This window comes from Lissotriton vulgaris, chromosome 1_1, assembly GCF_964263255.1.
Source record: "Lissotriton vulgaris chromosome 1_1, aLisVul1.2, whole genome shotgun sequence".
Classification (NCBI taxonomy): Eukaryota; Metazoa; Chordata; class Amphibia; order Caudata; family Salamandridae; genus Lissotriton; species Lissotriton vulgaris.
In genome coordinates this window covers 44,270,423-44,292,631 of record NC_141685.1, presented here as the reverse complement: position 1 = coordinate 44,292,631, position 22,209 = coordinate 44,270,423, and the positions used below count along the sequence as shown (strand labels likewise).

General features: G+C 45.8%; 1 long non-coding RNA gene across 1 annotated transcript in view; it reads right to left on the bottom strand.

Annotated features, from left to right (window-relative positions):
- Positions 1-17,888, bottom strand: part of LOC147737140 (uncharacterized) — a 62,163-nt gene extending 44,275 nt beyond the window's left edge. Inside the window, exons 1-3 of the long non-coding RNA XR_015310138.1 lie at positions 17,854-17,888; positions 8,013-8,177; positions 6,544-6,663 (exon numbers count right to left, since the gene is read on the bottom strand). This is a non-coding gene — a long non-coding RNA (uncharacterized LOC147737140). The remainder of the gene's footprint in view (positions 1-6,543; positions 6,664-8,012; positions 8,178-17,853) is intronic.
- Between the last annotated feature and the right edge of the window lie 4,321 nt (positions 17,889-22,209).

Here is a 22,209-nt window from a genome sequence, read left to right as displayed (position 1 = left end):
ACTGTGTAGCGCGCGTCTGGTCTCCCTGGTCGCTGGGAGCCGCGGCCAGGATTGTTTGATTAGCCCAGGACTGGGAATAGCTCACCGTTGACTTTGACAGCAGCCGCTGTCTCCAAGATGCTTCGTGTTAGCTTGCCGGTCGTGTCTGAGCCGCGAGGTGCAGCCGCCGGATACTTCCTAGGGGCTTGACCGCTCATGGCCAATCAGAGCGCAGTCTCGCTAGGGAGCGTGTGTAAAGTCCAGCTAATGAATGATCAGGCTAGGGACTGTACGCAGGTTTGATTATATCGGACTCTGATGGAAAGAACAGCGCATGGGGTGAATGTTATCTGGGGAATGGAATCTATATATCTAATTTAAACCACGGTCTTGTAGAGGTTATAAGGAGATCGGGTAGGGACAAGACAAGGCTTGATACATTTCAGTGTTGTTGCAAAATACTTATGAGAGTATCACATATTATGTACAATAGCATCTTCTAATTGGATGTATACACATAGATGCTTATGGAGTAAATGTAGTCACATATGTAACGTTAGAACAATCCTAAGCAATATATGACAGGTGACATTATGCGGCTAATCTCTATGAACAGAGAACTAGGATGTAATTTCAGCTCATAAACATAGGGAAATCAGGCATCCTAACAAGTAGCTAGAGTCCACATCTATACATATATTTAGGCTATTAGCTGAGTAGTGCCATTTGGGAAAAAGTTGCATCCTGTTCATTAAGGCCATTTTGGACAGAGTCAAACGACTGCATCCACTTACATTCACGTAAACTCATGATTGAGTCTAGGTTCCCACCCCGGGCACCAAGTGTGATCTTCTCAATGACCACCCACTGGAGAGATTCAGGTGTATGAGCCATTGTCATGAAATGTTCAACTAGGGGTGCTCCTGTGGTTTGACACCTTATCCTGCTGCAGTGTTGCAGTATTCGGTTTTTAACCCTTTGTTTAGTCTGACCTATGTAGATGTGCCCACATGGGCAAAAAATGGCATAAATCACTCCCTGGCTGTTGCAGTTGGTTAGTGTCTTCAGATGGATAGTCAGATTATTATGTGTGATTGCCTTCGTTTCTATACACATTGCGCAGGCTTTGCATTTGGTGCATTTGTAATTACCCACTACGGTAGGTAGATTCCACATAGTTTGTATACTTGGTGCTGGAGGGGTGTGAAGTAATGAACGGACAACATAGTCTCTGATGCTTTTAGCTCTTTTGAATGCATGCATCGGGGGATTGGGTGTTTTTATTGTCTCTGCTACGATGTGCCAATGTTTGTTGATTGCCTTACAAATCTCATTACTCTTGCTGCAGTATGTGGTTACACAGATCATCTTGTCATCAGGCAGTATGCGTTCTTTAGGTGTTAGTAGGGTTGCTCTGTCACTGAACCAATCTCTCTCACGAGCTCTCTTTACCAATCTCTTGGGATATCCTCTATCAATTAGTCGAGAAATAAGTTCATCAGACTCAGTAAAGTAGTCGTCTTTCATGGTGCAGTTCCTCCGGATGCGGAGGAACTGCCCGAAGGGAAGGTTGTCCCTTAGGGCCCTGGTATGGTGGCTTGAGTATCGTAGTAATGTGTTGCGTTCAGACTGCTTCCTATAGAGTGTAGTATACAGTAGTCCTTCATGTTCCTTGATGCTAATGTCCAAGAAATCAATAGAGTGGTTGCTGCTACTGCAGGTAAATTGGATATCTTGTGATTGGGTATTCAGCCATCTGATAAATTCCTCAAGATCTTCCTCCTGTCCATTCCAGATCATCAGGATGTCGTCGATGTATCTGCGGTATTCCATGATTTTGTTGGCAAACAGATTATGAGTTGAGAGGATATAGTTCTGCTCAAATTCACTCATATATATAATGGCTAGGTCCGGGGCGAATGCTGCCCCCATAGCCACTCCCTTACATTGTATGTAATATTTATCCTGGAATATAAAAAAAAATTTCGTCATCGCGATCTCCAAAAGATCGATCAAAAATTCTGTTGGTACCTCCGCTGGTTGGGGCCTAGTGGACAATGCTCTTTGTATAGTAGTCAAAGCTGGTAACTGAGGGATACTCGTGTAGAGTGACACGATGTCCATTGTTACAAGAAGTTGGGTGTTCTTATCAAAGGGTTGTTGATCCATAAGGTTGATGACCTGCATGGTATCCCTCAAATAGGTGGGGGTTGCCTCTGCCAAGGGTTTCAAGAAAATGTCAACGTATTTACAGAGTGGTTCCAGGAGGGATCCACACCCTGAATAATCGGTCTACCAGGTGGTTTGGTGGGGTTCTTGTGAACCTTTGGTAGCACGTAGATGGTAGGGGTACGGGGTTGGTCCACGTTTAGAAAAGCATATTCTTTTTCAGTCAGGAAGCCAACATCCTTGGCTTTTTCAGTGAGGAGTTGGATTTGGCGCCGAATCTCCGTTGTTGGATTAATGGCTACCGGCCGGTAGCTTGCCCTATCGCATAGTTGGGAGTTAATCTCTTGTCTGTAGTCATCGACATCCATGATGACTACCGCTCCCCCCTTGTCGGCTGGCTTGATGACCAATGTGGTATTCTCTCTAAGTTCTTCCAGGGCTGCTCGGTTGTTGCGGGCGGCGGTTGTGGTCTGAACAGGTCTACCGGCGGGGAGTCACATCGGAGCAAGTAGGTCTTAGGTTTACACTCCATTCACCGCATAAAAAAACCCCCGTAACTCTAAAAACACACGCCAGCAGAACCGGCTTTTAATACCATTATGTTATGCTGACAGATTGACCGAGCGTGAAGGTTTCCCCCCTCCGCCAGCCCATGATGTTCGACAGCGGACTTTTGAAAGTGAGTTTTACCTCCCTGTCTCGATATGACTTCTGGTTGCGCTTTATTTAAAGGGCGTTTTTGCAATTTCACAATCCCGACCTTTGGTCGTTTTTGACGAGCACTTTCATTAATAAAGTATCTACCCTTAAAACATGCATATATAATATTATTTGCGTGTTTTCTCTGATATTGGTTAAATAACGAGTAAATACTTGTCTGGGAACTCATAACATGAGATGGCCTTCTCTCGGGCACTGTACCCTGTATTTTCTACAGTACAATTTTCTGTGGTAATTTTATTAACTGGTAAATCTTGTGCACGTTGGCTTAGATAAACTGAACTCTATTAAGTCTAGTACAATTAGTAGCAAAACAGATTTGTTTGTTTCTTTTATTTTTCAGAATTTTAGTCTCCCTTAATGAGGCGAGACCCCATGGAGATTCATCCATCTTAGGAACCCTTACAGTCACCAGGTTGTATTAGTTTCTCCTTTTCTACACCTTAGGTTTGGACACCTTAGTGAGTGCCCACCAAGGGGTATGAATGAGTGTTTTGGTCCTGACGAATGCTGAGCCGACCCTGGGCTCCTTAGCAGAAACATGTTGACCATCTTTGTTTATTTGTCACCTTTGTGAGGACTTATGGCTCAAGCTAACCCAACCACTCACTAGTCCATTGTTTTTTAACAGTTTTTACTAGAGTTAAAGCTACCTTCTCAATAAAATTATTGTCTGATTTGTAGCCCACACTCTTTTTAAATCACGATTCTAATCACCATCTGAGTTTCTTTCTCTTGTCATCGAGCCTGATGATCGGGTAGAGTTCTCTTGGACCAAAACGACTTACAAGGGTCGCAGTCTTCCTTTTTGTGCTCCGGAGAGAGGAACAAGTTACAAACTTGATGTACGTCGGAGGAGGGAACTTGGTGTGGCACTCAGGACAGAAATAGAATGGAGTCCGTTCCATTTGCAGATGGCTGGCCCTACGCAGCAAGGCCCGACGGTTGCCCACAAGGTTTTCTATCAAAAATGGAGAGTTTTCCAAACTATTTGAAACGAGGAGAACAGGGAAATGTGTACTGAAACAATACAGTTGAGGGTAGAGTGGACTGCGCACTGAGGGGAACCCGAAGAGCGGTTTCGGAGTGCAGCAATATGCACCCGAACCCGTTTGGGGTAAAAAACAATCTAACAATGGAGTCAATGCCCATGTGCACTATCACCGAAAGATGGTCACCTTACCTCGTGACTGGAAAGACTTCTTCAAAGATAAACAACTTGCAAACATCCGGACCCAACACAAGATGGCAGGAGTATGCAAAGCATGTGCATCTACAACATACATGCCTAGAACTGAGGATTAATGGCCCCAAATCCCTGCTGTGGTATCGTCATGTTGTGGCTGAGTGTGCCATGAAATGTGGCAGGCTATAGTGCTTGGTGTGATTTGGTCATTTTTGACAAGGTGGAGTACTGAAGGCTTAGGCGTTTTTTTATTTTCTTTGTTTTTGGGATCGTGTGATATAGTGCGGTACCTACTGTATGATGTAAGTAAATAATTGCTATTATACAGTAAGGATGTGGGGTGAGTGTATTTAGGTCTGAAGACATGCTGATTATATGCAGAATAACAGGTCCGGGAAGTCACTGCTGACTAGAGCAGGTTAGCAGCTGCACAGGCCTTGGGCATTGATCCTATTGAGGATAATATGTGACGGGCCAATGGTGACTGAAGCTGGCTAGCAACAACGCTGGCTTCTGTTATTCATTACAAGCAGGGTAACAATGCATGTCAATATTGACTGGAACTGGTTGGCAGTAGAGTTGACCTCTGGTTTTGTAGATTAGCAGGATGTAAGGTACAGGGGTCACTACTGACTGGAGTTACTTAGCAGGATACTAGGTCTCAGGGAGCCAATACTGACTGAAGCTGGTTAGCAACAATGCTGGCCTCTGGTATTCATGACAAGCAGGCTAACAATGCATGTCAATATTGACTGGAACTGGTTGGCAGTAGAGTTGACCTCTGGTTTTGTAGATTAGCAGGATGTAAGGTACAGGGGTCACTACTGACTGGAGTTACTTAGCAGGATACTAGGTCTCAGGGAGCCAATACTGACTGAAGCTGGTTAGTATGATCACTAGTCCCAAGGTGCTTCTAATGACTCAAGTTGGCTAGAATGATAACAGGTCCCAGGGGGCAGTACTAACAGGAGCTGGCTAGTAGGCTTACATACAGGTCCAAGGGGCCACTACTGACTGGAGCTGGCTAAAAGAATAACAGGCCCAAGGGTGGTGGGGGTGCGAGTAGCACCAGTGACCGGAGTTGGCTAGAAGCATTGACGACCTTTGGTATTGATTAAATGCAGGATTCCAGGTCACAGGTGGCACTGCTGAATACAGCTGGCTAGCAGCAGTGGTGGCCTCTCGGAAGAAGGAATTGAGAAAGCATACCTGGATATACTGGTTTCTTTAACACCGATAATTGGTTACACATGAATGCCACAACGTGCATTGATATATTACATTACCAAATTACAATATTCTTATATTAATTTGATGTGACTGTTCGCCTTAATATGCCTGCAAAGTTACATGATTCTATTAGGCCCAGAACCGTTTTATTTAGTGATGTCCATCTCCACACTTTCCTGCACCTTGTCGTAAATTGAATATTGACAAAGCCAGTTTGTCCTGAATTTTAGGAGGGTTACCGTAACTAGTGCACTCTGTTAGAGAGTGCTCACCTGTGGTAGTAAGATGTTACTAGGCACCTTATCACCTATGCATGGTGCAGGGCTTTGAGTTACAGAGCTCCTCACGCTGTGGAGAAGATTAGGTCCCATTTACCAATTTTCCCATATTTGGTCCTGATGAAATGCCAACAGATTGCTCCATGACTACACAAGCCAGTTTGTCCTGAATTTTAGGAGGGTTACCGTAACTAGTGCACTCTGTTAGAGAGTGCTCACCTGTGGTAGTAAGATGTTACTAGGCACCTTATCACCTATGCATGGTGCAGGGCTTTGAGTTACAGAGCTCCTCACGCTGTGGAGAAGATTAGGTCCCATTTACCAATTTTCCCATATTTGGTCCCGATGAAATGCCAACAGATTGCTCCATGACTACACAAGGCATGAACAAAGTTGACCTGAAGTATAGACCCCAGCTTACCCGCAGGTCCATAGGTGATCGACACTTTCACACAGTGATAGGCGCCCTTAGTTCCTCAATTTCTCTGCCACTGTTTTTAATCTCAACATGGACCAGGAAGATCACATTAAGTATATTGCGGCAACTGGTCGATAGTTGATCTTATATTCAGACTTCACCAATCTCACATCTTATGACACAACATCCTCTGTCCTACTATGCTCATCCAACGTACTTATTAAAAGATCTCCGACAGAGTGCCCTCTAGGGGTGCCCACCAGGCATTGTAGCACCGGCCTGGTGAGGAGTATAGCCCAATGATGAAACATGTCACCTTCAGGTGAGTAAACACAACTTGTCTTAAAAGCACATGCTTTAGGGTGTCTGCATTCAGTTACAGAAAATGTCTCTGGGACGAACCTCTGGAACAGTATACTGTGATTTGACTGTTTTATTTTAACAAATGTACATAGCAGATATTGGCCCTTCCTTGTTTCACAAAAATGACCGGATTCCTGCCTCAGAGCGCACTTCTTACAGACGAGTATGGGGTTATCATGTTGCTGCTACAAGCTCCTTACCTGTGCGAGTTATCGGGAACGATGCAGGGGGCAGACCCAAATCAGCCACAAGTGGAGATCAATGACAAATACTGAAGAATGAACAGAGCTTCCAAGCTGGTGACCATTACTTAATTGACCCTGAAAATAAAAGACACGTTTTTAGTATTCTGGTGACTCATGACCATAAAAAACAAAGGTTATAAATTCAATATTGTGTCAAATACTTAAACAAGCATTTGCAATGCAATAGGTCTCGCATTAGGAAAGTTTGAGCTATTGGTATTGTAAATGACAATTTTTTTATTTATGTGTTGGTTTTGAAAATAGCAAAATTAATAGCTTTGTCATTTACAATGCCAATAGTTATAACTTTCGCAAATGTGACACCTATAGCATTTGTAATGCAATATGTGTTGTATTTACGAGACTAGTAATAAAAACAAGTCCCTATTTTTCCAAAAATGAAAAGGAATGCAAAATGCGACCACTCATAACTCACAGACCCATTAATGCCATAACCACATTTCTAATAAAACACAAAAATAGAAAAATAAGATCAAAACAATTTTGAGAAAATATTAAGAAAATTGTACAATTTATTCGATATAAAACAATACTTTTGTACACAAATACAGTGCCATTTAATACAATTAAAAATGTGTCAATTCACATGAAGAATAATAAAATACAGGTTGTCATTATTCTTCATGTGAATTGACACATTTTTAATTGTATTAAATGGCACAGTATTTGTGTACAAAACACGTCCACCACTACCACGCCCACCACCACCACACCTACCACCACCACGTCCACTACCACCATGTCCACCACATCCACCGCCACCATGTCCACCACCATCACCACGTCCATAACCACCACATCCATCACCATGCCTGAGTTAAACCTAGTCCGGCAGATAGAGCATGACATCTTCCACCCTATCAAGCTTGTTGGCGCTAGAATCATCTCACAATGGGCTCTACCCGAGTATCTAAATGAGAGTAATAATGCTCTATCATATGTGATGAGCTTACCGTTTTCTGGGACGAATCCGGCATGGTTCCTCGCCCTCGACCATGTCCGGACGCAGGCGGGCTAGCCTTAGGCGCGCCAGCAGCGTGCCGCTGCGCGTCCATGCTGGGGGCACCATAAGTAGGCTTATGCTTAACTACTAGAGCGCTGACCTGTCCCTCGCTCCCTACGAGGGCGAGTCCTCCAGCTGTGGTCACTGGTCCTGCCCAGCCCAGCTCCCGTTCTACTGTTCGACGTAAGTCAGGCTTACCCACAGTGAGTAAGCATTCAATGCAATTTCAGTTTAAAAAACATTTGGTTCAAAAAGCTTTAAATTTAAAATGCGATTGTCTTAGAAGCATCCAGAGTAATTTTAAAAGCGATACATTCAATCATTCAAAATACTCTGGCTTAAAGAGACTGTGCAAACAAGCAAGTTCTCAGTTAGTACTCTCTGGTACCGTGTGTCTGACCTGTGTCAGTTTCTCTGATTCTTCCTGTTTCTCTTGTTAAGCCATGGCAGCTTCTTGAGCTGTGCAGGGTGTGAGCATCTGGAAGGGCAGCCCCAGCCCTCCAGGTCTTTACATGCGGGCCCCTCGGCAGCAGCAGCACTGGGCTGCTGTTTACTTGACTCAGAACTAACATGAAAAAGAAACGTACATATACAGCAAACACTTATTTAAAGGTTAATTGCAGTTAGAACAAGCATTTACAATGCAATAAGTCTCGCAGCATTAAAGTTAGAGTTACTGGCATTGTAAATGACAATGCTTTGCATTAATTTTTTTTTTTTATTTGCAATTGGTATATAAACATTGTTTGTGAATGGTTAGCTGTTGCTTATGCTAAGCAAAGTTGGCAGTAATAAAGAGTGCTAGTCTTGCTTGTTATAAGCATGCTGATTTAAAGCGCTCTGATACCTGCACTGACGGCAGGTGGTGTGTGTTCCTGGTGGAAGCGTGCACTGATGGCTGGTGGTGTGTGTGTGCCTGGTGGAAGTGTGCACTGACGGCTGGTGGTGTGTGTGTGCCTGGTGAAAGCATGCACTGACGGCTGGTGGTGTGAGTGTGCCTGGTGAAAGCGTGCACCGACGGCTGGTGGTGTGTGTGTGTGCCTGGTGAAAGCGTGCTCTGATGGCTGGTGGTGTGTGTGTGCCTGGTGAAAGCGTGCCTGGAGGAGCAGTGGTGACGCAGGGCTCCTATGCCCGAGGGAGAGCCCCGCGTAGGCTGCAGATGTCCAGAGTGCCGGTAAGTGGGCCTTACTTGTAGGGGGGGCGGCAGGGGGGTGTCGGTAAGCTCGTGTATGTGTGCGCGCGTGTGTGTATGTGTGCGACGTTGGGGGGGGGGTGTTTCTATATGTGTACATGCGTGTATGTGCGCTCATGTGTGTGTCTCTGTGTGCGACGGGGGAGTAGGGTGTACCTGTATGTGTGCGTGCGTGTATGTGCGCTTGCGTGTGTGCCTCTGTGTGTGCACATGCGTGTGTGGTGGAGCTTTCCAGGAGACAGGAGCTGGCCACAGCGAGCGCGTTCTTGTGCGCGTGGCCCGCTCAAATCGCCTTCCAGCAGAGGAGATGCACGCGGCCAGGTCCTGTCTCCTGGAAAGCTGCGTCGCTAACAATAGGTCTCTGGCGAGACAGCGCTCGCGCTGTTAACGCCACGAGACATAAAAAGGAGGTAACTAGGCCCTTAACTTTAGGAACACCTTCATTCTTAAAGGCAGCCACTAGATATACATGCTTTGTTTCCCCTACCCAGAGTTAACACCCCCGCTGGCATCAGTACGGCCCTCGGTCCCACCATAGACCAAACTTTGCGGGCCCCAGGAAAATGTTTGTGAGTACCTGTGACCTAGATCAACAAAAGATGGAAGTAGTTAGACAGGAGGATGAAACAGAAGCTTGCATCTCTGAAAGGCACAAACAGGAACCAATGAAAACAAGCATTGGTATAGCCAATAGGTTGCGCCGTTAGTCAAGTCAAGTCATAAAATTTGTATAGCGCACTACATACCCAGAGGGTTCCAAGGCGCTAAGGAAGGGAAGGAGGATTACTTGTCAAATATCCACGTTTTAAGTTGTTTTCTGAATGCTAGGTGGTTCTGGGTAAGGCGAAGGTAAGCGGGGAGTGAGTTCCATGTTTTAGCAGCCAGGTATGAAAAGGATCTACCTCCCATGGTGGTCTTGTTGATGCGAGGTACAGTGGCGAGGGCTTGGCTGGAAGAACGTAGTTGGCGGGAGGGGGTGTAGAAGGATAGTCGTGAGTTGAGGCAATCTGGTCCGATGTCGTAGAGTGATTTGTGTGCGTGGGTAAGCAGTCGGAAAGTGATTCTCTTATTAACGGGTAGCCAGTGGAGGTCTTTCAGGTGACCAGAGATGTGTTCGTTGCGCGGGATGTCTAATATGATCCTGGCTGAGGCATTTTGGATTCGTTGGAGTTTCTTCTGGAGTTTTGCGGTAGTACCTGCGTAGAGGGTGTTTCCGTAGTCCAGTCGGCTCGTGACCAGAGCGTGGGTGACTGTTTTCCTTGTTTCGGCGGGGATCCAGCGAAATGTTTTTCTGAGCATGCGAAGAATGTTGAAGCAGGAAGAGGATACGGCGCTGACTTGTCTGTTCATTGAGAGTGAAGAATCCAGGATGACGCCTAGGTTCCGTGCGTGGTCTGTCGGGATGGGTGCTTTTCCGAGGGCTTCCGGCCACCAGGAGTCGTCCCATGCAGAGGGGGAAGTACCTAAGATGAGGACTTCTGTTTTGTCTGAGTTCAGTTTCAGACGGCTTTGTTTCATCCATTCGGCAACTTCTTTCATTCCTTCGTGTAGGTTAGTTTTGGCGGTGCTGGGGTCATTGGTGAGAGAAAGGATCAGTTGAGTGTCGTCCGCGTAAGAGATGATGTTGAGGTTGTGTTGGCGTGCGATGGCCGCGAGGGGGCTCATGTATATGTTGAAGAGGGTGGGACTGAGTGAGGATCCTTGTGGTACGCCGCAGATGACTTCAGAGGCCTCTGATTTGAATGGTGGGAGGCGGACTCTCTGGGTTCTTCCGGTGAGGAACGAGGTGATCCATTCAAGTGCTTTTCCTTGGATTCCGATGTTATTGAGGCGTTGTAAAAGGGTGCTGTGGCAGACTGTGTCGAATGCTGCAGAGAGGTCAAGGAGGATGAGGGCGACTGTGTCTCCATTGTCCAGTAGAGTTCTAATGTCGTCTGTTGCTGCGATGAGGGCGGTCTCCGTGCTGTGTTTTGCTCGGAATCCAGATTGTGAGGGGTCGAGGGATTTGTTGGCTTCGAGGAAGGCGGCGAGCTGGTTGTTGACAGCTTTCTCTATGACTTTGGCCGGGAATGGAAGAAGCGAGATGGGGCGGTAATTTTTGAGTTCGGTGGGGTCCGCTGTTGGTTTTTTCAGAAGGGCGGTGAGTTCAGCGTGTTTCCAGTCTTCCGGGAAGGTGGCGGAGTTGAAGGAGCTGTTGATGACGTCTCGGAGGTGCGGTGCTATGACGGAGTCTGCTTTGTTGAAGATGTGGTGGGGACATGGGTCTGTGGGGGATCCTGAGTGGATGGAATTCATCAGGCGGATGGTGTCCTCAGTGGAGATTGGGTTCCAGTCGTTAAGGGTGTTCACGGGGGGAAGATGATCAGCAAATGGTAGGGTGGGTTGGATTCCGGGTTGGTTGTCGAAGCTGTTGTGGATGTCTGCAATCTTGTTGTGGAAAAATGAGGCTAGGGAGTCGCAAAGGGTTTGAGAGGGGGTGATGTCGTTGGAGTTGGCTGAGGGATTGGAAAATTCTTTGACGATGTTGAAAAGTTCCTTGCTGTTGTGGGCGTTGTTGTCAAGTCGATCCTTGAATGCTGTTTTCTTGGCTTTTCGGATCAGTTGGTGGTGTATGCGGGTGGCGTTTTTGAAGGCGTCCTTGGTGCTAGTGGTGGGGGCTTTTTTCCAAGCTTTTTCAAGGGAGCGGCAGAGTTTCTTGGACTTCTTGAGATCATCGTTGAACCATGATGCCTTCTTGCTGCCAGGTTTGCTTTGACGTTTTTTCAGTGGTGCTAATGTGTCGGCGGTGTTTGATAACCATAGGGTGAGGTTGGCGGCGGCTTCGTTAGCGTTAGAAGAGAGGGCTGGGGAGTTTCGGAGGAGCGATGCGGAGATTTGGTCCGTGGTGATTTTGTTCCAGTTTCTTTGCAGGGTAGGTTGGAGGTGGATGTTGGGTTTTGGTTTGTTGTAGGTGAAGTGAACGCAGCTGTGGTCAGTCCAGAGGAGATCCGTAGTGTGGCTGAAGGAGACATGATTGCTGGATGTGAAGATGGGGTCGAGTGTGTGACCTGCGATGTGGGTGGGGGAAGTGACTAGTTGTTTAAGTCCGAGGTTGGCGAGGTTGTCCATGAGGGTGGCGGTGTTGCGGTCGTTGATCTTTTCAAGGTGAAAGTTGAGGTCTCCCAGAAGGATGTAGTCTTTGGAGGGGAGCGCGTGTGGAGTGATGAAGTCCGTGATGTCTTCACTGAATTTTCCGCGGGGTCCTGGTGGTCTGTAGAGGAGAGTGCCTCTTAGTGTGTTTTTGGGGTCGATGTGGATCTGGAAGTGAAGGTGTTCGGAGTTGGCGAGGTTGGCGTCAGAGCTGGTTGAGATGCGGATTGATTTCTTATGGACGATAGCGATTCCTCCTCCTGTGTGGCTGGTGCGGTCTTTGCGAGTGATCTTATAGTCTTCAGGGATGGCAATGGTGATGTCTGGGGCGGAGGAAGCGTTCATCCATGTTTCCGTTAGGAAGGCGACGTCTGGCGAGATGGTGTCTAGTAGATTCCATAGGTCAATGGCGTGCCTGTGAACCGATCGGGTGTTGAGAAGGATGCATTGTAGGTGGTTGGGGTTGGGAGTCAGTGGTGTGGTCGTAGCGGTGATGATGTCGGTGGCGCTGAATTTGCACGAGAAGCAGGAGAAAGGTCCATGGGTGCGTCCAGGAGCGGCTTGGACGCAGTTGGGGGCGCGACCGGGGTTAAGGGCTAGGAGGGTGGTGGCATCGTAGGTAACGCGGGGGGGCTGGGCAACGCGAGGGGCAGGGGGTCTGGCGCTGGGCGCGGTCCAGGCGCGGACGGGCGTAGACGGGCTTACCTTTGGCGCACCTTCGGCGTGGACGCTGCGCGTGGGGGCATTGGCCATAAATGGAGAGTGGAGGGGGCGGAGCGTGGGAGGTGCAGCTGGGAGGCGGGATCAGGGAGGAGCCACGGGCTGCCGAGGGTAAACAGAGCTACAATGGAGCCCGGACCCTGAATCGAAACTGGGTTAGAGCCGGAGTGGGCAACACGTTTGTAAAGCACTTTAAATGCACTCCACGCAAGCGTCTCTATCCTGATTAGTTGTCGCTAGTGCGCAGCAGGAGAACAATGTAATGCACCAAGCGGCAAGAACAATGATGGGATGCAAATAATTAAATAACTAATTAAACTTGAAAACGATACCGAGCGCTGAGTGCGCTTAACCAGCAGGCAGGCAGGCAGGATCAAATACAGCCAAATGTGAATGCAGCGTCTGGGGGGGGCAGAGGGCGAGGGGAGCAACCGCACAGGAGAGTGTCCACTCGGTCACAAATGGTGGGAGGCCGTGACGCGTTAGCTATGCTTGTGGGTGGGAGGTGCAGCTGGGAGGCGGGATCAGGGAGGAGCCACGGGCTGCCGAGGGTAAACAGAGCTACAATGGAGCCCGGACCCTGAATCGAAACTGGGTTAGAGCCGGAGTGGGCAACACGTTTGTAAAGCACTTTAAATGCACTCCACGCAAGCGTCTCTATCCTGATTAGTTGTCGCTAGTGCGCAGCAGGAGAACAATGTAATGCACCAAGCGGCAAGAACAATGATGGGATGCAAATAATTAAATAACTAATTAAACTTGAAAACGATACCGAGCGCTGAGTGCGCTTAACCAGCAGGCAGGCAGGCAGGATCAAATACAGCCAAATGTGAATGCAGCGTCTGGGGGGGGCAGAGGGCGAGGGGAGCATAAGTGTTTAGCCATGCAACAGTTGATGTTGTTGCCCCAAGGATATTGTGCTGGATAACTAAACATGTATAAGGTCCCAGAGGCGAGACCTACTAGCTATGCCCATGCTTGTTTACCTGATGGGCATTGGCTGACCGCTACCTGGTTACTGAGGCCCTAGTGAGGTTGAGACATATTTTTCTTTATCCACATCAGATGTGCAGGCCCAGGACTATGTAGCAATGAGGCGCAGTTGGTGGTGCTGACTGTGAGTGTGATCTTTCACTTTCAATTGACGGGGCTGCCCCCCTTTACTCTGGTGAAAGCCAAAAACGGAATTCGAGTCGATCTTCTCATCACACTGAGTTTTCAGGCTGAAAAAATGTCAAGATTTGCTGAGGCCTTCAAAAGAGTGACCCAACTCAGCAGACACAAGGAGACCCAGTATAGCTGCTGTGCAGTACAGACCTTAAGGTACCCAGACCCAGCGGGAAAAAAAAGAGTGACCCAACTCCACCAATTTATTTATGCGATTTTCTATAGCGCGAACTTTACCCAAAGGTGTCAGAGCGCTTTACATAAGCACCAGTTGAGAAACATAAGGACTTAGGATTACATGCGTTACAAAAGAAGGATACACACGGAAAAAATTGCAAATGTACAAGATGTAAAGTCACACAAGGAGGCGATACACGTGGATATACTCTAAGATAGTAAAAAGGTCTCCTGCATTTACTAGTGATTGGAGTTATCTCTATATACATGGGGAAGGGATAGACATGGATATACTCTAAGAGTCACATAGAAATGGAATAGAGCACAACGGTCTACTGCATAAACTAGTGATTAGAGTTATCTCTATATACATAGGGAAGTGCTACGAATGGATATAATCTAAGAGTCACATAGGAATGTAAGAGAGTACAAACATCTACTGCATATAATAGTGATTAGAGTTATCTCTATATACATAGGGAAGGGATACGAATGGATATACTCTAAGAGTCACATATAATAGGTCTACTGCATATACTAGTGTTTAGAGTTATCTCTATATACATAGGGAAGGGATATGGATGGATATACTCTAAGAGTCACGTAGGAATGGAAGAGAGCACAACGGTCTGCTGCATATACTAGTGATTGGAGTTATCTCTATATACATGGGGAAGGGATAGACATGGATATACTCTAAGAGTCACATAGAAATGGAATAGAGCACAACGGTCTACTGCATATAGTAGCGATTAGAGTTATCTCTATATACATAGGGAAGGGATACGGATGGATATACTCTAAGAGTCACATAGGAATGGAAGAGAGTACAGGTCTACTACATATACTAGTGATTAGAGTTATCTCTATATACATAGGGAAGGGATATGACTGGATATACTCTAAGAGTCACATAGGAATAGTAGATGGTACAAAGGTCTACTGCATATACTAGTGATTAGAGTTATCTCTATATACGTAGGGAAGGGATACGAATGGATATACTCTAAGAGTCACATAGGAATGGTAGAGAGTACAAAGGTCAACTGCATATACTAGTGATTAGAGTTATCTCTATATACATAGGGAAGGGATACGAATGGATATACTCTAAGAGTCACATAGGAATAGTAGATGGTACAAAGGTCTACTGCATATACTAGTGATTAGAGTTATCTCTATATACATAGGGAAGGGATACGAACGGATATACTCTAAGGGTCACATAGGAATGGTAGAGAGTACAGGTCTACTACATATACTAGTGATTAGAGTTATCTCTATATACATAGGGAAGGGATATGACTGGATATACTCTAAGAGTCACATAGGAATAGTAGATGGTACAAAGGTCTACTGCATATACTAGTGATTAGAGTTATCTCTATATACATAGGGAAGGGATACGGATGGATATACTCTAAGAGTCACATAGGAATGGCAGAGAGTACAAAGGTCTACTGCATATACTAGTGATTAGAGTTATCTCTATATACATAGGGAAGGGATACGGATGGATATACTCTAAGAGTCACATAGGAATGGTAGAGAGTACAAAGGTCTACTGCATATAGTAGCGATTAGAGTTATCTCTATATACATAGGGAAGGGATACGAATGGATATACTCTAAGAGTCACATAGGAATGGTAGAGAGTACAAAGGTCTACTGCATATAGTAACGATTAGAGTTATCTCTATATACATAGGGAAGGGATACGAATGGATATACTCTAAGAGTCACATAGGAATGGCAGAGAGTAAATAGGTCTACTGCATATACTAGTGATTAGAGTTATCTCTATATACATAGGGAAGGGATACGGATGGATATACTCTAAGAGTCACATAGGAATGGTAGAGAGTACAAAGGTCTACTGCATATAGTAGCGATTAGAGTTATCTCTATATACATAGGGAAGGGATACGAATGGATATACTCTAAGAGTCACATAGGAATGGCAGGGAATACAAAGGTCTACTGCATATAGTAGCGATTAGAGTTATCTCTATATACATAGGGAAGGGATATGACTGGATATACTCAAGGGTCACATAGGAATGGAAGAGAGTACAAAGGTCTACTGCATATAGTAGCGATTAGAGTTATCTCTATATACATAGGGAAGGGATACGAATGGATATACTCAAGGGTCACATAGGAATGGCAGAGAGTACAAAGGTCTACTGCATATACTAGTGATTAGAGTTATCTCTATATACATAGGGAAGGGATACGGATGGATATACTCTAAGAGTCACATAGGAATGGTAGAGAGTACAAAGGTCTACCGCATATACTAGTGATTAGAGTTATCTCTATATACATAGGGAAGGGATATGACTGGATATACTCTAAGAGTCACATAGGAATGGCAGAGAGTACAAAGGTCTACTACATATACTAGTGATTAGAGTTATCTCTATATACATAGGGAAGGGATATGACTGGATATACTCTAAGAGTCACATAGGAATAGTAGATGGTACAAAGGTCTACTGCATATACTAGTGATTAGAGTTATCTCTATATACATAGGGAAGGGATATGACTGGATATACTCTAAGAGTCACATAGGAATGGTAGAGAGTACAAAGGTCTACTGCATATAGTAACGATTAGAGTTATCTCTATATACATAGGGAAGGGATACGAACGGATATACTCTAAGAGTCACATAGGAATGGCAGAGAGTACATAGGTCTACTGCATATACTAGTGATTAGAGTTATCTCTATATACATAGGGAAGGGATACGGATGGATATACTCTAAGAGTCACATAGGAATGGTAGAGAGTACAAAGGTCTACTGCATATAGTAGCGATTAGAGTTATCTCTATATACATAGGGAAGGGATACGGATGGATATACTCTAAGGGTCACATAGGAATGGTAGAGAGTACACAGGTCTACTGCATATACTAGTGATTAGAGTTATCCCTATATACATAGGGAAGGGATACACATGGATATACTCTAAGAGTCACATAGGAATGGTAGAGAGTACAAAGGTCTACTGCATATAGTAACGATTAGAGTTATCTCTATATACACAGGGAAGGGATACATATGGATTTACTCTAAGAGTCACATAGGAATGGTAGAGAGTACAAAGGTCTACTGCATATACTAGTGATTAGAGTTATCCCTATATACATAGGGAAGGGATACACATGGATATACTCTAAGAGTCACATAGGAATGGTAGAGAGTACAAAGGTCAACTGCATATAGTAACGATTAGAGTTATCTCTATATACACAGGGAAGGGATACGAAGGGATATACTCTAAGAGTCACATAGGAATGGTAGAGAGTACAAAGGTCTACTGCATATACTAGTGATTAGAGTTATCCCTATATACATAGGGAAGGGATACACATGGATATACTCTAAGAGTCACATAGGAATGGTAGAGAGTACAAAGGTCTACTGCATATACTAGTGATTAGAGTTATCCCTATATACATAGGGAAGGGATACACATGGATATACTCTAGGAGTCACATAGGAATGGAAGAGAGTACAAAGGTCTACTGCATATACTCGTGATTAGAGTTATCTCTATATACATAGGGAAGGGATACGAAGGGATATACTCTAAGAGTCACATAGGAATGGAAGAGAGTACAAAGGTCTACTGCATATACTAGTGATTAGAGTTATCTCTATATACATAGGGAAGGGATATTACTGGATATACTCAAGGGTCACATAGAAATGGGTGACCAATGAGGGTCAATGAGTATTTTTGATACAAATAATCATCGATCGATGCAGACAACAACAAAATGATTCCCGGACCGCAGGCTCGAGACCCCGCCAGCACCAATCTTTGTGCCTCTTGACCTCACCTGGGGTTTCATGTGGGTCCTGTGGGCCCTGCTGGGGTCGGGTTAAAAGAGGGCCTTAGATGAACAACTGCGCATGCGCTGGTGATAGATAGTACTTCCCACAGCGCGGGGTAAAGAGGCCTCAGACTAACTGCGCATGCGCTGAGGGCAACATAGATTAACTGCGCATGCGCTGAGGACAACACACCGCACATGTTGAGATATATTTAAGCGCCTCGGGTTGGCTCCTCTATGCGGGGGAAGTGTCTTTCCTCTGCGCAGGTTGAGTGAGATCTGTCCAGGACTAGGTCCTAACTCGGCGATTTCAGTCCTATCTTCGCTCCGCACATGCGCAGCTGTGACGCGCGGTCCTGCGCTTGCGCACCTGTGACGCGTGGTCCTGCTCGTGCGCACCTGTGACATAGTGTGTAGGTCAGGCCAGTTGCGGTTTGACTAACCAGCAGAGTTATCTCTTTTTGTCAAGAGCCCCTGGAAGCTGCGGGTTCAATGCAGTTGACGAAACATGGGGGTGCGCTCGTTGCTAAAATGGAGATAGTGAAATTTGAAAATGAGGCCCCCACAGACCAAATGGACTATTCTCTGTTGGTGCATGTGGCATGTCATGAAACATTACAGTGAACTGCATATACCATAATGCACTTGGGAGTTCTGGGGCTAACATTCTGGTAGTTTTATTAAGTTGTCTTTTTCTGCTGGTGAAAGGCGAAATGGACTTTCCTCTTCCGGGTCAGTGATGGCAGGTTCATTCATTCATTCATTCAGCTGCATTCCTGTAGATGTATTCATACCCGTCGTAGCTGCTCTTAAGGAAGTGGTGTTCCGCTGCCTTCTACTTAAATGAATCTTATAAATAGTACCAATGTAATGACTTCGTCAGGCGTGAGCACATTTGTGTTATCGTTGCAGGTTTTTCTGTGGGGGTTTCCACACTGATACCGTCCGTCCTCGGTGAGCAAAGGGCCCCCAAGGTCGTCTGCTGGGAGTCCTGGTGATGATCCGACCTCCTCCTCAAAGCCTCTGCGGTTCGGGCGCAATAAAACTGCATTGCAAGGCTAGTTGGGAGAAATAATAAATAGTTTAACTGTATCAACAGGAACATTGCCCTCCAGCGTAGATGGTGTCAGCCCTGAATCAGCTGCGCTTAACTCCGAATAACCACCAACAGCCTGTGCGTCGCTGCTGAAGAGAAACTGAAGTAAATGATATCCGAGGAGGCAATCCGGGAGGAAGGAAAGGTTTGATTCCAAATCAGAGAGCGCTCGGTGACACCTGCACAATATAAACGAGGCCGCAAGGAGCCTCTGGCAGGGAGGGTTATTAGGCCAGTGGTTTACCGTGTGGCAGCAGCTCATAGGGTTGCAGCATTTGTGGTTTATTAGCAGGTAAACATGGGTGCTTTCTACAGAGGAATTGTATTTGTATCTGTTCACAGGCTTCTTTCATATTGTCATACGCAGGGCTTTAAGATGGACGGGTCTCTATCTAGCAGGACCACCCTTCACTATGTGTGTCAATTCAAAGAGACTCCTGATAGTTCTTTCACAGTCTCATCATTTCAGAAGTGATGCTTTGTGTTTATTAGCAGGTAAACATGCGTACTTTCTACAGAGGAATTGTATTTGTATCTGTTCACAGGCTTCTTTCATATTGTCATACGCATGCTGCAAAAAAGCATCCTATCTATGACTTTTATGGTTTTTTCCATTTATAAAACCGAATAAAGTTTGTTGAATCCCCTAGTATTTAGAAGAAACATAGATTAGACGGTACTGGACCTTAAAGTAAGCCTTTTCTGTCTGCTATTGCTGCATTTGGTGAGCCAAGTCTACACAGGAAGTAACTCGATTGGTATGAAATAAAATCTTAGGCATCGCTATCTCCTTATTATACCTTTAGGGCCCGATGTAGGTAATCTCAATTTACTGATTCTTAAATAACAAATTTTACCGATTCGGTATTTAAGAATCAGTAAATATGATGTAGGTAAAAAATAGGTAAAATTTACCTATTTGGTAATATTCCTTATTACCGAATCAGTAATACCGATTTGGTAATGAGGAATACCTTCCCATTTATCCCTATGGCCCTGGAATGAATAGGTAGCCATTTACTATTATCGATTCAGTAAATACCGAATAGGTAATAGCGGGAGCATATTCAAGGGTGGCAGGGTGTCACATTGACACCCTGTTACACCCCTGAATCGTGCATGTGTGCCCATGTGGCGCACATGCATGCCCTAAGGGCATGTATGTCTGCCACATGGCACTTTGAAAAAAGCAAATAATTGCTTTTTAAAGGTATTCGGTATTTACCACCAACTTGTAGTTGGTGGTAAATAGAGAATCCTTAAAGCAAAAATGCACTCACTTAAGTGCTACCTACATAGGTTTTAAGGATTCGGTAATTTACTGATTCCTTAAAATAAGGAATCAGTATTTTACTGATTCCTTAAAATAACGAAGCGGTAAATTACCGAATCCTTATTTACAACCTCCTACATTGGAAAGGGCTAAATACCGTTCTGTAACGGGAAATTCACCAATTTTTGGCCAATACCGACCGGTATTTAGCTACCTACATCTGGCCCTTAGTCTCTTATCGGTAAACACTTTGAGTGCTTGGAAACTGGCTCTGTTAAAGTAGCGAGTGCTTTAAAAAAATCCTTGTGAATCTCCCCGCCCCCCCCCCCAACAAGGTGTTCACTGATTTGGGCAGCCACAAACCTCACTCATTTATTTGTGGCTTCACCTCTTTGCCAAATATTGTGATTGAGAACTCTCTATTCAAGGTCTGGGCAGCTCGCACTCAGTGGCATTTCAATGATAAGAACGGTCCCGGTCTCACCATCACAGACAGTGACATCCACTAAAAACAAGATGGCATCTATAAAACCAGGAGATTTGTTGTTTTTCTTTATTCTCAGCCTACCCTTGTGACAAATTCTGTTCTCAAGATCAATCTCTTCATTTTGAACAGTTACAGGAATAACTTAAATCAAACAAAACATTTGAAGTAAGTTTGTGATAGAAAAACAGGACTGTAACCTTGGGTAGTCTTAGATGCATACTTCGTATAATCCCACTTGTACCATACAGCAAGCGGCAGCTAAACCGCCACTCAACTGATCGGCCATCTTACACGAGGCCTTTGAACACTGCATGCACACGCTGCGGCTGCCAGCTGCATCCCGTTTATGTTTTCTGCTGTGTTTCGTTAACCAGAAGCGCGGAGAGAACCCACAAAGATTTATTCGTTCTTCAGAAATCGAACGTGGAGCATTTACATTTCAAATGAATATATGAATCTTTTACTTATACTTTAAGTTCTTTGACTCTAAGTTCCCTGACTGATTGTAACAAAATGTAAATTTGAGCTAGGACAAGTGGATACTGTCCTTATAGAATCCCTTTGGGATCGTAAAGAAGTGCCAACTTCCTGCAAATTCGTTTTTCTACTGCCCTGTTGAGATGAATGCATCTAAGGTAGTTGGCGGGCCGGATGCTGGTGAAGCTGCAGTTCCGGCAGGAGAAGGGTCCTTGGGTGCGTTTCGGGGCAGCAAGACAGCAGGTGCATGATTGTCCGGCGTTGAGTGCGTGGAGGGAGCTGAAGTTGTAGCGGAGACAGGTGTCGTGGCGTTCGCGGGGGCCCGGTGTTCTGGCTCTGGGCGCGGTCCAGCCGCGGACATCATAAGAAGGGGCGGTGGAGGGGAGGAGCAGCTGGGTGGTGGGGGCAGACGAATGGGTGAGCGGGAGGGCAAGGGCGCAGCGGCTGGAAAACGGGGGAGAAACGGCGGGAGTACAGAAGGCAGAAAGGGCACAGAAATGGCACATGAGGAAAAGGAGGAATGGGAAGGAAAACAACTAACAATCCAACAAAATGCAATACAAAATACACTAAGGCGAAGTGTAGCAAGTGGAGGGGCGGGGCCGGAGGGGACGCAGCGACGGAGAAACCATGGGAGGAACGGCGAGAAGGCAGAAGGGCACAGGGCACAGAAGTAGCGCAAGAGGCAACCGGGGTAATGAAACAAACAAAATAAACAATACAAGCAATACAATTACACATAGCAACCTACTACTGACCACCAGGGATGAGGCACAGATGGTAGCCTGCAGGTGGAGGAGGGCCTTGAACTCGCGTCCAAGGCAGCTGCAGCGAGCTGGGAGACACGGGCAGACAGGTGGTGCTGTTGCGACGTGGGGAGCCACCTGCCTGTGAAAGGGTCAAGGGTCGTTCTCCTCACCGTGCAGCAGCCGCCATAAGAAGGGAAGTTGGGAGGGAGGAGCATCTGGGAGGTGGGGGCGCATGAATGGGTGAGCGGGGGTTGGGTCCGCAGGGGGCGCAGCGCCAGGA